We start from the raw sequence: 15,255 nt of genomic DNA, 5'->3' as shown, positions 1-15,255 counted from the left end.
ATAACTCCAATCACAAAATAAACTTTTAACAACATTGTTAATGTTTCCTTCATTGTAAAAACTACCAAGTCAACAGTTAAAAGGATTTTGAGCCGATAGGTGTTACGGCCTTGGCAAGATCGATGGAGACAGCGATCTGTTGGCTTATACACCGCCCAAATAGCTATGTGGAATTTTCTCATGTAGAGATTAAACCCACGTCATTTGAACTTTGGCAGAGGTCATTATTTACTTGTAATGATGTTTATATACAAACCAAAAAGAAGATAATTGGTTTTGGGTCGTCCTTTCCACATATCTCGTGGGATTGTGAGTTGGAGAGACGACCGTGATGGCGGGGAGGGGGTTGGCATTCTCTCAAGCAGGGATTCAACCCATGTCCTTATAAAAGGTCTTTGTCCGAGGTCACCGAGTCCGATCGGTGCAGCCGTGCAGCATAGCCGTGCAGTGATCGGTGCAGCCGTTTGTGCGGCAACCGTTTGTGCGGCAGCCGTTTGTGCGGCACCCGGGAAAATAATGTTATGCGGGAGTCCAAACCTAAAAATGCTGGAGACCAAAGCTGAAATTGGAAAAACAATATAGCCTATTTTACTCGAGGGGACCCCAGGATTACCCACCCAAAATATCGTTGCGAGAGGTCCAGCCGTTTTTGCAGTACCTTCAAACGGACGGACGGACATTTGGTGAATTATAGTCAGATGATTATGATTATCATTCCACAACATCAAACCACAGGTAGCAAGAGCCTCAAACAATTATGGCTCATTCTCAATATGCTTTTCGTGACAATCTACAAATTTGTCATATACACATGGGGAAAGGAAGGGAAGTAGAGGATAACGAGAAAAAAGAAGGTGATGAGAGGACAGAAGAAGGAAAGAGGATGTTTTAATGGTATCGTATGGTGGAGGGTGGTTGGGGGATAGGAGAAGAGGAAAGATTGCGTTTTCTGTGCATACTCAATGGCCTCTTAAAACATTTTGGAAACGACGACAAAATGCTCTTCTGGTCTCACAAGCGTTCAACAAACCCAAGCATGGAAGCACCAACCTCAACCTAGTGCTCTTTTGTTTTTAGTAATGCACTCTGTCCAACAATGCATTTACATTTGTGTTGTTAAGGTGGAAGAGAGTGAACATAGCTTCCATCCAACAGACTGAAACTTCAGAATCTTTTGAGGACTGTCCTGGGATTGCATGCTAGGCCTTGGAGGTTCAAAAAAAATTCTTCAACTTAAAGACAGTCATAACCATAAGATCTTAGCTCTGTGCATGTAAGAAAACAAATGACCTCAGGAAAAGACATCAAGTACAGTACAAAGAACCGATATGGACAAAGATAAATAACTTTAATTTCATGCAGATTTATTCTCGTTGTTGTTGTTGTTGCCTTTGCCACCAAAAGTGGACGGAGGTAATGTTTTCACACCTATCTGTCTGTCTGTGAGAAGGACATCTCAAAAAGTTATGGACGGATTTGAATGAAACTTGGTGGACAGGTTCGGTGTATGACAAGAACGAAGCGATTTGATTATGGTGAAGATCCAGATCCGATAATGTTTAAAAAAATTTGTTGAAGTGATGCTTCACCATTGAGATATGGTGCCAAAAACTATACACAGCGTGACATCTCAAAGTTGGGGACAGGTTATTACAAATCTTGGTCGACGATTTTGGTAGCTGACAAGAGCAAGCCGATTAGATTTTGGTTAAGGTCCGAATGCAGATCTGGCCTATCAGTGGGAAACAAAATGTAAACTGTTCGGACTGGTGGAGTTATGCGCTCTACCGAGTGCAGTTCTAGTTTTTGCTGTCGTTTTAGCTCCAAACAACCCTGGAATCACACACATCCAAGATGATGCACTCCCGACTTTTGTGAATGCAGGGCCATGAGAGAGAAGGAGAGAGAAGGAGAGAGAGAGAAGGAGGGAGAGAGAAGGGGGGAGAGAGAAGGGGGGAGAGAGAAGGGGGGAGAGAGAGAAGAGGGGAGAGAGAGAAGGAGGGAGAGAGAGAAGGGGGGAGAGAGAGAAGGGGGGAGAGAGAGAAGGGGGGAGAGAGAGAAGGGGGGAGAGAGAGAAGGGGGGAGAGAGAGAAGGGGGGAGAGAGAGAAGGGGGGAGAGAGAGAAGGGGGGAGAGAGAGAAGGGGGGAGAGAGAGAAGGGGGAGAGAGAGAAGGGGGGAGAGAGAGAAGGGGGGAGAGAGAGAAGGGGGGAGAGAGAGAAGGGGGGAGAGAGAGAAGGGGGGAGAGAGAGAAGGGGGGAGAGAGAGAAGGGGGGAGAGAGAGAAGGGGGGAGAGAGAGAAGGGGGGAGAGAGAGAAGGGGGGAGAGAGAAGGGGGGAGAGAGAGAAGGGGGGAGAGAGAGAAGGGGGGAGAGAGAGAAGGGGAGAGAGAGAGAAGGGGGGAGAGAGAGAAGGGGGGAGAGAGAGAGAAGGGGGGAGAGAGAGAAGGGGGGAGAGAGAGAAGGGGAGAGAGAGAGAAGGGGGGAGAGAGAGAAGGGGGGAGAGAGAGAGAAGGGGGGAGAGAGAGAAGGGGGGAGAGAGAGAAGGGGGGAGAGAGAGAAGGGGAGAGAGAGAGAAGGGGAGAGAGAGAGAAGGGGAGACAGAGAGAAGGGGAGACAGAGAGAAGGGGAGAGAGAGAGAAGGGGAGAGAGAGAGAAGGGGAGAGAGAGAGAAGGGGAGAGAGAGAGAAGGGGAGAGAGAGAGAAGGGGAGAGAGAGAGAAGGGGAGAGAGAGAGAAGGGGAGAGAGAGAGAAGGGGAGAGAGAGAGAAGGGGAGAGAAAGAGAAGGGGAGAGAGAGAGAAGGGGAGAGAGAGAGAAGGGGAGAGAGAGAGAAGGGGAGAGAGAGAGAGAAGGGGAGAGAGAGAGAAGGGGAGAGAGAGAGAAGGGGAGAGAGAGAGAAGGGGAGATTTTTTTTTTTTTTTGTATACAAGATCGAGGCTCGTGAAAGAGCGAACATTAATCACACAGAAAGACAGACACAAAAAACAAATAATATCGGGAGCGGTAGACAAGATGGGGAGAGAGGGGGAAGGACACAAACACAACATTTGAGAGCAGGGACCGAGAGACATGGAGACATCGAGAGATCTGTGGGAGGGAGAGGGCTTTTGGGGGGAGGCATGGGAAGGGGGGGGGGGGTGGGAGAGGTATAAAACATATGGACACTGCCAGGACTTCCAGGAAAGAAGTTGGAATTTCAAACAAGGTGGATCTGGGGTGAAATAGTGGGGGTAGAAAAGATCAAGGTTTTGGATGGGGGAAGATAAGAGATGGTGGTGAACAGGGAGAGAAGGGGAGAGAGGGAAGGGGAGAGAGGGAAGGGGAGAGAGGGAAGGGGAGAGAGGGAAGGGGAGAGAGGGAAGGGGAGAGAGGGAAGGGGAGAGAGGGAAGGGGAGAGAGGGAAGGGGAGAGAGGGAAGGGGAGAGAGGGAAGGGGAGAGAGGGAAGGGGAGAGAGGGAAGGGGAGAGAGGGAAGGGGAGAGAGGGAAGGGGAGAGAGGGAAGGGGAGAGGGAAGGGGAGAGGGAAGGGGAGAGGGAAGGGGAGAGGGAAGGGGAGAGGGAAGGAGAGAGGGAAACAGATAGGGAAACAGATAGGGAAACAGATAGGGAAACAGATAGGGAAACAGATAGGGAAACAGATAGGGAAACAGATAGGGAAACAGATAGGGAAACAGATAGGGAAACAGATAGGGAAACAGATAGGGAAACAGATAGGGAAACAGATAGGGAAACAGATAGGGAAACAGATAGGGAAACAGATAGGGAAACAGATAGGGAAACAGATAGGGAAACAGATAGGGAAACAGATAGGGAAACAGATAGGGAAACAGATAGGGAAACAGATAGGGAAACAGATAGGGAAACAGATAGGGAAACAGATAGGGAAACAGATAGGGAAACAGATAGGGAAACAGATAGGGAAACAGATAGGGAAACAGATAGGGAAACAGATAGGGAAACAGATAGGGAAACAGATAGGGAAACAGATAGGGAAACAGATAGGGAAACAGATAGGGAAACAGATAGGGAAACAGATAGGGAAACAGATAGGGAAACAGATAGGGAGACAGACAGAGAGACAGACAGAGAGACAGACACATAGACAGAGAGAGACACAGACAGAGACAGAGAGAGAGACAGAGAGAGACAGACAGAGAGAGAGAGAGAGAGAGAGAGAGACAGAGAGAGAGACAGACAGAGAGAGAGAGACAGAGAGAGAGAGACAGACAGAGAGACAGAGACAGAGACAGAGACAGAGACAGAGAGAGACATAAATAAACAGTGGGCAGGTCCATTGGGGCTGATCAACGCTCGGGCTGTGGTCACACTGCCCTGACAAATTTTGGCAGCCAGGAAGAGTGGGGAAGATTTGGCCGAAGATATCCAAGAAATGGACAAACTGAAGAATGTGCAGTTATAACCCCCCCCCCCCCCCACAGTTTTTTTTTTTCTTCAAAAAGTGTGGGAAAATTTGAGTTCATAGAACACCTTACCCCATGGGGTGTTGAGAAAAGGAACATGGAAATGGTCTTTCAAACGCTTGCTTTGCAATTTGCACAAAACAAAGTTCCAGGCTCCACCATATTTGCTTGAATGTTGAATCTCATGGCTGCTCTCGAGGCATGAGACAGCATGAAACAGTTAATCTGCCCTCAGGGCTTGATGGCACAGATATTTTGTCTGAGTACTGCTAAACAAAAGGTTTTTGAAAGTGACAAGGCCATTTGTGGTCGTGTCCAAGTATAAAATTCAATTGAAATAAAGTAAAGGTTTCAAAGGCCGTCTTAGAAAAAAAAAAAGAAAAAAAAGTGTGCATATAAATATATATATAAAAAACTAAATAAATATATATATATATATATGTATGTGTGTATATGTATGTGTGTATATGTATGTGTGTATATGCATGTGTGTATATGTATATGTATTATATATATATATATATATATATATATATATATATATATATATATAGTTGCGGTTTTCAGAAACCGCTAAGAATCAATGACAACCACCATACAGGTCCCTTAGGATAGTTATTTAATAGCAGAACATTATCTTAGTCCCTTTGCCTCATATGGGTTAGTACGTCGTTATGCGTTATGGAGGGCAAGACAGCCCTCCACTCGTAAGGGATAACAAGCGTTACGCCTAGGTCCCCCGTCGGTGAAGTGATGCGAGTTGACAAAGTGGAAGACGCAAGGCGGCCATCTTGGATTTTGACATGGCGACCCAATTTTCAATAGCATTCTTCCTTATGCCAAGATACACCCGCACACCAGATTAGAAGTTGGTACTTCGCTTATTTTTCAAGATATTCCACTCAAGGTTCAGACATACATGGCGGCGGTCATCTTGGATTTTGACGTGGCGACCCAATTTTCAATAGCTTTCTTCCTTGTGCCTAGATACACCCACTCACCAGATTAGAAGTTGGTACTTCGCTTATTTTTCAAGATATTCAGCTCACAATGTTCAGACATATATATGGTGGCGGCCATCTTGGATTTTAATGTGGCCACCCAATTTTCAATAGCGTTCTTCCTTATGCCGAGATACACCCACACACCAAATTAGAAGTTGGTACTTCGCGTATTTTTCAAGATATTCAGCTCACAAGGTTGAGACATACATGGCATCAGACATACATGGCGGCGGCCATCTTGGATTTTGACGTGGGTTGCACCCACACACCAAATTCGAATGCGGTCCTTCGCTTACGCACGCATGCCCGTACAGACGGACGGACACACGGGCGGAGGGGAAAACCATAGTCCCCCTTTCGCCCCGCGGTGCGACGGGGGACAATTAGCCAGGCAGATGCACAAATATTGTATCCACAGATATTGGCTCAAAGTCTTGAAGGACAGAACAGGCCAAAGGCCTCAAGGTTGGATGCCAATAACATTTTGTGGACAGGGAACTTTTCAAATGCACCAAAGACCATTGGGTTATGCACCAGGTAAAAGTCATTCGGAGAGGGCTTGTGGGGCAGGGAAGCGACACTCCACCAATCGGCAGCCTGGAAAACACCCTCAAACAGCCCCCACCCTCACCAGGGCCTAACAAAAAGGCCTTGCATACTTGATTATTGTTCTTAGCCTGTCTCTCTCTGCTCCTTCTTGCTGCACATGCGCATGACTCTCAGGCCTCAGCACATATACTTGATTCATCTCTCTCTCTTGCTCCCTCTCGGTCGGTGCACGTGTTCATCGGACTCTCTCTTCACGTGCCTGCTTGCCTGCCTTGTTCATGCTGGGACTGCCTGCCCGTGTTGGAGCTGGTGACTGCCTCTTCGTGCTCGTGCTGGGGACTGCCCTTTGCCGGCGTGGTGCTCGTTGGTGAATCAACGTGGTAACATCATAACCATTTTGCTGACGGGATCAGACGTTCGTTTTCCCCTCCACTCCCCCGTGAATGTGTGCTGGGCGCCCTTGTTGTGTTTATTCATAGTGATCGTCATAAGGCAGAGATCAAGTTAAGTTTCTGCCTCTTGTCCTTTTTTCTTTCCTATCGATAAGTTACACTGTAAATACTTGTAAATAAATCGAATCAATAAACGAATAAACGTTCCCTTTCCAACTGTCCGTGAATGTCCTTCCTTTCATTGGTCCGTCATTGTTCGCACCCAGAGCAGTAACAATTTCGGTGTTCAGGAGTAATTAGCATCAGCCTGGCGGCTACCAACGGTTGCTCGGGCCGTCTATTTCCATCCAGGTCCAAAAGGGGTACATCGCCAGAGGGTACATTCCCAGATTGGAACCGGCAAGTTACAGGTCTGCGCGTGTAAACACGGTGGCTTAGAAGCGGTATATAGACGATTGGACCTTGCTATCACGCGACGGACCAATTGGCATTCATAGATGCTGGTTCGCAACCTGTCGAAGTACGGTTATTCATGCGCGGCAGCCTCATGTCCGGTAAGTTCGGGTGGGAACGGACGCTAACCCCCCTCATAGTAGATCCAAACCCCGCGACTGTAACAATATATAAATAAATGAATAAAAATTACTTTGCAAGGTCTACCGCCATTGATACACCATCTTTTACTCCACATTATTTTACATGTTAAGCTAGTTATTTGTGCCTGGTATTTGTCTCCTTTATTAAGTCAAAAAAATAGTATGTTTCCTGTTTGGCATGATTTTCAGTTTTGTTTGACTGAGATCCGTGTTCTACAGTGTCCAAAATATAAAATTTAATTGCAATCAAGTAGATCATCGACCAACATCTGCAGACAGACAGATAGACAAATTGACCAATTGCTTAACCCTGCTTTTCACTTCACGCACGGTAAACTATATGAGGAAGAATACTGGGATATTTTAATACCGATAGCAAATGCTTGCATACAAGTGTGAGCTCAACTCTGGAGTCCCTTACTCGATCCACATCACTTCATTGGCAAACCAAAAAGTGACGATTGCATCATAATCCAGTTTACAGAGGGGAAAAACGCTTATTATAGCTTTGTCACTAATGCTATCGCACATAATGAAATGTAAATGGTTGTAGCAATGCAAACTATATACCGATCAATAAACAAATAACACATCATGCTGCATCACCTGTAACAAGGAAATTAATTTATTTAAAGGATTATTGGAACATGAACTGAAACCCGTGGAATATGCCCTCACTTCATTATCAGAGACCTTTCTGTTAAGGCATAGATTATCTGTGTACGTCAAGCGGTTTTTGTAGAATTCACCGACATAGTGTGTGCGAGTGCACATAACGAAAGAGAACCAAACTAAAAACGTAAGCATTGCATTTCTCGACGTATGCCGCAAGACAACTACACAGCCGGAACAACAACACAACAAAACTTTAGCGTTGTAGCAGTAATATGGCAGCATTCACCAGGCGAAACATTTTTGCTTTAAAAACCCCAAATAAGTGGGGGGGAAGTTCAAAACCATCAGTGGCAAATAGTTGCAATGAAGCCGACGAGACCACCGAAGGGAGCAGAGACAGCACTGCACTGAAGGAGATAAAGCACACAAAGACAATGACCACTTAAACAAACAAACAAAAAAAATGCCAGATTTTTTTTTTTTTTACCAGCAGCTAGAAACCATACTTCAGTCTCTGCACATGAACTGCACCTAATTCAGTCAAAGGTTTTTACAAGTGCAGTTACCGAAGTCCTCTTTTCTTAGTGTTATTCGTGTCACAAAGCAATACAGCATTATCATTTGGCACTTGCACAAGATAGAACTGGGTTTTCTACTTCTAATGGATAGAAGTAGGTCTTCCATCCTAATAATTCTGGAGCAAAACATTCAAATCAGGATGTATATTTTCACATTTTATGAGTAGCACGCTTTGTTGAAGTTATTATCCCTCTATAAAGCTATTTAAGAATTTGTTAGATCAAGAATATAGTCTTGTAGAGTCATGAAGTTGAAGCCTATACGAGACTCGTACATTTCCTTGCAGCGTGTTATGCAAAGCTATTATCTGTATTTGGTCTTTATCAGCTGTGATCACAAGAGCTGGCGGTTTACGGATGCCTGCTGAACAATACACAGCCGGCTGTTTGATTTGAGATAAAAAATAATAAAAATAAAAATATCGCACCCATGTCTGAAGGAAGCGGTTCAGTTTGGCATTTTTAATACGAAATAGACAAAGCCTAAAAACAAACAAAACCATGAGAATTACTCTTTGGCATTACCCTTTACAATGACCATGTAGAACCCTTTATAATTACCCTTTAAAACCCTTCAGAATGAAACACGGTGGGTTAGAAAGGTCCTCTATTTTTGACAGATGGACGGACGTAACCAAATATCGAAGTGGCTTCACCGCTTAAAAATGGAGGAGTTTAAAACTTTTATGAACTGCTAAACAGTTCCAACTACTATCAGGAATTAGTGAAGAGATGAAGTGCCTTCACCATGACACCTGCACCCTGGTCCAAACAAACCTCATCAATGTTTAACTGCATCTAATACTAATCAGACTTGTCACATAAGAATTGCTCTCTTTAAATACACGTTCACCCACCACTAATAAATCTCTGGTAAATTTGTGAAGAAATTTCAGATTATTTATCTACATTTCCCCCCCCCCCCCCCCCCCCATTAGAATGCAGCTGTAATTGCCGTACGACAGCTGCTGTAGCTCCGCATGATTTTCAACTTCTTTCAGTGCCTGAGGGAGCACTATTGAAGAACAGCGTGTGTAACCAAGTCGGTTCTTTCAACTCGCAGACTCCATTACTTCATACTCATCTGTCGAACACCTTTACACAGTCGGTTCAGCTTCGAAATTAAAGTGGTGCCAGAAGAGTAGGACGATTTGGACTAAAACTCAAACTGAATGAAAGCTGAAAATACAAGGCACCGATGATCTTTTGATGATCCTGAACAATTGCCCGAAATTATACCCAGCTATTTCCAAATACCCTCGATGAATTTGCTCCATTTAATCAAACTTTAAAAGAAACAATTATTCCCATGTACTTGTGGGGTTGGCCCAAGTCTTTCACGAACCGACTGGCCAGGCCTAACGTTCGACTAAAATTAGTGCAGGAATTGGTTCATTGTGCTGGCGATAGCTCACCTACTCTTCGCAAAGGACACCGTGGGATCTTTAACATCGACCTAATGCCGACAGACAGGGTGCCCAGTTTAACATCCATCCAAGGGATGCCACACATTGATAAATCACCCTGCCTATGATAGGCCAGGATTCAGTTTATAGCTGGGCTGAGATTCTAACCCAGGCTAGACAGCTTAGAGGAAAGTATGTGCATTCGGCAAGTAGGCAGCCCCTGCTCCATGTCTCATAAATTTCATTTTTTTTAAATGGCAAAGACTCTCTCTCTCCCTGGTTTACTGCTGCAAATTCATTCTCTCAAAACACATCACAAATTATAAGGGAGAAAAACTGAAGGTGTGTCTTCGCAAATCCCCACGCTTCCCACCTAAAGCAAAGTTGAAAGACGGCAAAAAGTTCCACCACGAACAACCCAATATCAAATTGAGTTAAATTTTTCCCCTCTTTTGACCCTAAGTACCTACCCCTTGGGGCATTAATTGTGGGTCAAATCCCACAAAAAAATCGTTACATAAAACATGCGCCTTCAAATGTTGATTACATATACAAAGCTTCATTGAAAAAAGTTTCGAAAATGTGGCCGTAATTGCATTTTTAGGTATTTGACATTTTGACCCTGTCCAAGGGCCACAGGGGGCAGGACCAAAATGATTCGGCTCTTGCACCTTCTTGCCATGTGATCATAACAACCAAGTTTGGTGAAATTCGGCCAAATTATTTAAGAGGAGATAGGGTAACGGACAGATGGGCAGACAGCCAGAACCGACTATAATATCCCGCAATTTTTCAAAAAAAAAGGAAAAAAGTGTGGTGATCATTATTTGTCGAGGGAACCTTATCGGTGTGCATGCATCATCCACCAAAACAGCCCAATCATCTTACTATAATTCACCAAATGTACGTCCGTCCATTTGAAGGTACCGCAAAAACGGCTCAACCGATCGCAACGATATTTTGGGTGGGTATTCCTGGGACCCCTAGGAGTAAAATAGGCCATATCGTTTTTCCAATTTTTCAAATTTTTCCAAACACGATGGAATAATATTTACCGATACGAACAGTGATGTGGCTTTTGTTGAAATTCTACAAATACTGTTTATTATACGTACCAGGAGAGAGTAGATCGACTCCTGACGAACTCTTCCTATATAAACGTGTGGCTCCGAAGTAACATGGCAGCGTGTGCAAAGCGACTGAGAAACAGGTGTAGCGGTCGCTTCAGTGTTACAGATTCGGTACGCACTCTTCACACATAAACGTGCGACTGAGAAAGACGTGTAGCGGCCGCTTCCATTTTGCAGAAATCAATCTTTTTTCAAAATGGGCACCATGTACTGTTTAGATTTTGATGATTTGCGTGTGATATGATTCAACGGATGTTTATACGAATCGTTTAAAATAAAAAAAAGCCTTTAATTTATGATATTTTGCCTTTTCATTTGGGCCTCCCAAATGAAGCCCCGCCCATAGGGCGGGTACCGTTGCTAGTTGGTTCTTTTTTTTTTTTTTTTTGTATACAATATCGAGGCTCGTGAAAGAGCGAACATTAATCACACAGAAAGACAAACCGACACATAAAACATATAACATAGGGAGCGGTAGACAAGATGGGGAGAGAGGGGGAAGGACACAAACACAACATTTGAGAGCAGGGACCGAGAGACATGGAGACATCGAGAGATCTGAGAGAGGGCGAGGGCTTTGGGGGGGGGGGGGGGGGGCGTGGGAAGGCGGCAGTGGGAGAGGTATAAAACATATGGACACTGCCAGGACTTCCAGGAAAGAAGTTGGAATTTCAAACAAGGTGGATCTGGGGTGAATTAGCGGGGGTAGAAAAGATCAAGGTTTTGGATGGGGGAAGATAAGAGATGGTGGTGAACAGCTGTTTTAAAGACCTGGAGGGAGGAGTGGGATTGAAGGGAGTGAGGGAGTTTGTTCCAGAGGCGGGAGAAAAGAGGAATGAAAGAGTGAAGGTGAGCGGAGAGCCGAGATTTCGGCAGTTTAACCATCAGAGGGTTGCTGGCAGATCTTGTGCGACCTGTAGGAATATTTGGGGGACAGAGCACAGAGAGAGCTGGGGGTGCAAGGCCGGAGAGGAGTCGGTAGAAGACAGAAAGACCACCTACCTGCCTGCGGTGAGTGAGTGAAAGGCCCTCAGAGATAGCTTCATCGCGGGAGATTCCAATAATTCTGAAAGCTTTGGTTTCAACAGCGTGAAGCCGAGCTAGGTGTGAGGCAGGAGCACCGGCCCATAGGGGAGAACAGTATTCCATTGAGCTGCGGATGAAAGCCTTGTATGTGGTGAGGAGCTCAGGTGTGCCGAGGAAGGACTTCGCACGACGGAGGATGCCCAGTCGGCGACTGGCTTTGGAGGCCAGCTTGGAAATGTGGTTTTCCCAAGAAAGATCATGGCAGATAGTGAGACCCAAAATCTTGAGCGACAGAACTTCTTGGAGAGGATTGTTGAGAAAGTAGATGGGAGGGTTGTCCAGTCGATCTTTTCGGAGAGACATAGTAAGAGTGTGAGATTTGTCAGGATTGAAAGACATGTTCCACTTGTTTGACCAGTCTGTGATTTTGTCGAGGTCTTCAGAGAGTGAGGAGGCAGCAGACTGCCGATCTGAGGGAAGAGGAATGGAGCGGCAGAGAGTGGAGTCATCAGCAAAGAGATAGAGAGGATTTTCGAGAGAGTCAGAGAGATCATTGATGAAGACCAGAAAAAGCACGGGGCCCAGAACACTGCCTTGGGGAACTCCAGCCTGAACAGGAAGAGGAGATGAGAGAAACCCATTCAGGGCCACACGTTGACGACGACTAGAGAGGAAGTCCGCCAGCCATGCGTGGAGATTTCCATGGATACCAAAGGAGGAGAGTTTGGTGAGCAGAGCGGGGTGCCAGACCGTGTCGAAGGCACGTGATATGTCGAGGGAGACAGCTCTAATTTCCTGTTTGGCATTGAGGACCTCCATCCATTGTTGAGACAGCAGAAGCAGCATGTCCAGAGTAGAGTGACCTGGTCTGAAACCAAATTGATGATCAGAGATCAAGCCATTGGAGAAGAGGAAAGATTTCATATCAGAAGCAATGATGGATTCCATGACTTTGCTGATAATTGGGAGAAGGCTGATTGGTCTGTAGTTGCTAGGATCTGTTTTTGCACCTTTTTTGTGCAAAGCGGTGATGTTGGCTGATTTCCAAGCAGATGGCAGTTGACCTTGAGCAAAAGAGAGGGTGAAGAGAACAGAGAGAGGGTGAGATAGAGCAGCAGAGCAGGATTTTAGGACCCGTGGGCTGATGCCGTCGGGTCCAGTTGCAGAATCAGAGTCGAGGGTTGACAGAAACTTTTCCACCTTGTCAGGAGGAAAGGACACGGAGTCCAGGAGCAGCAGGGTACGACTGGGTATGGTGGGTACAGAGAGGGATGGGTTTGGGACACAAGATTTAGAGGCAAACACAGAGTTGAGGCATTCAGCTTTTTCACGTGCGGAGTCAGCTGTGTAGCCGTTTGAGGTAAGGGAGGGGATGGAGGGGGAACAAACACCAGAAACGGATTTGACCAGATGCCACCAGGATTTGGAAGAGGGAGACAGATAAGAGAGTTCGGTCTTGAGAACGGAGAGATATTGTTTCCTGGCTCTCCTGAGGGTGGACACACACTTGTTTCGGGCTTTGTGAAAGGAAATGAGATTTCCTTCCGTTGGATTTGCTTTCCAGGAGACGAAGGCAAGTTGTTTCTGGGCAACAGCCTCACCACAAGATTCCGTGTACCATGGACGGGAGGAAGGGTATGACAACTGAAGACGAGATGGGATAAATCTGTGCATGAGAGAGAGCAATTTAATTTGGAAGAATTCCCAGGATGAGTTGATGTCAGAGGTGGTAGAGATGGGAGACCAGTCCAGATGATTGATGGCTGCTTGAAGACCGTGCCAGTTGGCCTGAGTGAAATGCCAGACTCGTCGACGCTGAGCAGGCTCCCTGAGGATGGTCAGAGAGATGTCCACTTTAACAAGGACATGATCAGATGATCCGATCGGAGCAGAAGAAGAGCAGCAGACATTTTCAGGGAAGTTAGTCATAACCAAGTCCAGAAGAGAAGATGTTCCGTTGACTGAGATCCGGGTCGGGAAATTGACAGATTGTGTCAGTCCCAGTGAGTCGCAGAAGTCCTTTGCTGAGGAGCCATGGCTGGTGAGAGAGGTACCCACACCCAGCCAACTGGAATGATGACAGTTGAAATCACCACATATGAGGAAGAGAGAGTTGGGATGAGTAGATAGAAGTTGGTCCATATCATCAGACAGCGAGATGTAGATGGAGTCATCACTGTTTGGTGGACGGTACAACACACATATGAACAAGAGGTGGGAGCGAAGGGGAAGCCGTAGCCAGAGGTATTCCTGGGGGTGAGGTGGAGAGAGTGCAGTGCAGGGCGAGTGAGGAAGAGAGTTTTTGATAAAGATAGCAACCCCGCCTCCAGGACGAGGCTCAGGTCTATCATACCGGAGGAGGGAGTAGCCCGGGAGAGATACTATGGAATCAGAGACATCATAAAGGAGGAAAGTTTCTGTTAAGCAGATCACGTCTGGTTTGACAGAAGCAACCTGTATGGAGAGATCAGTTAAGTTTGAACGAAGGCCCCGGATGTTTGAGGTCCATACTGTTAATGAAGAGGAAGGGGGAGCATCAGATACAGAACAGGGGGGAGGAGGGGTAGGGTAAGATGTGGAAGAGGTGGAAGAGGTAGGGAGAGCTGTTGAAGGTGTGTCAGAGATTTCAGAATAGCTCGGAGAAAGGGTTTGATGGTGATTGGGTGAGCCACAATGAGGTGTTATTTGAGGAGGGGGAAGAGCGAGGCAGAAGGTTGGGGGAGATGGAGGTGAGAGTTTGAAGGGGGAAGAAGCGGGGAGGACGCTTTGAGGAGGGGGAGTGAGCGGGGGGAAATTGAGAAGCAATGAGGGTGGGGAGATTTGAAGGGGAGGGGTGAGGGGGGAGTTTGGGAGGGAAGGGACAAGGGGAGGGATTTGAAAGGGATGGGATATGGGGGAGATTTGGAGGGGAGGGGTGAGGCAGGAGTCTAGGAGGGGAGGGGCGAGGGGGCGTCTTGGCGGGGAGGGGTGAGGGAGTAGTTTAGGAGGGAGGGGGCAAGGGGGGAGATTTGAAAGGGATGGGTGATGGGGAAGATTAGGAGGGGAGGGGTGATGGGGAAGATTTGGAGGGGAGGGGTTATGGGGAAGATTTGGAGGGGAGGGGTGAGATTGGATTTTTGAAAGTGTACGATTTATGGGAAACGAACATTTATTGCAAAATGAGTTTCTTGTGACCTTCGAGTTAAAAATACGTTTCAGGACGCTGGATGGAGGATGGAGTGCAGGAGAGTTTAGGGAATGTAGAACAAAGGCACTATAGGAGATGGATATTTTTTTTGGGATGAATTGATTTGGTGAGCAAGTCGAAAGCAGCCTTTTAAAGAAGAAGAAGAAAAAGGTGTTATAAAATATGACGGAATACATAACTTGAGGGGAAAGTGTAAACATTGAAGGTTAATGAGTGAAAACTATCTGGGGAAATGGGGGAGAAACACGTGGTCGAAGAACGAACGAACGAATAAGAATGAATAAACGAATGAGAACAGAGAAGGAAATGTTTTTTTTTTTTTTTTTGAGTTGAGATTTACACAAGGAAGTAGGCT

The 15,255-nt window shown here is 46.0% G+C and overlaps 1 protein-coding gene across 3 annotated transcripts in view; it reads right to left on the bottom strand.

The window, feature by feature from the left end:
- Nucleotides 1–15,255, bottom strand: part of LOC137419110 (uncharacterized) — an 87,167-nt gene that overhangs the window by 66,012 nt on the left and 5,900 nt on the right. The gene's annotated exons all lie outside the window — the stretch shown is intronic.

This window comes from Myxine glutinosa, chromosome 1 (assembly GCF_964187855.1).
Source record: "Myxine glutinosa chromosome 1, kmMyxGlut1.1, whole genome shotgun sequence".
Lineage (NCBI taxonomy): Eukaryota > Metazoa > Chordata > Myxini > Myxiniformes > Myxinidae > Myxine > Myxine glutinosa.
The sequence above is the reverse complement of the archived record's forward strand: the minus strand, read 5'-3'. Positions and strand labels throughout refer to the sequence as shown.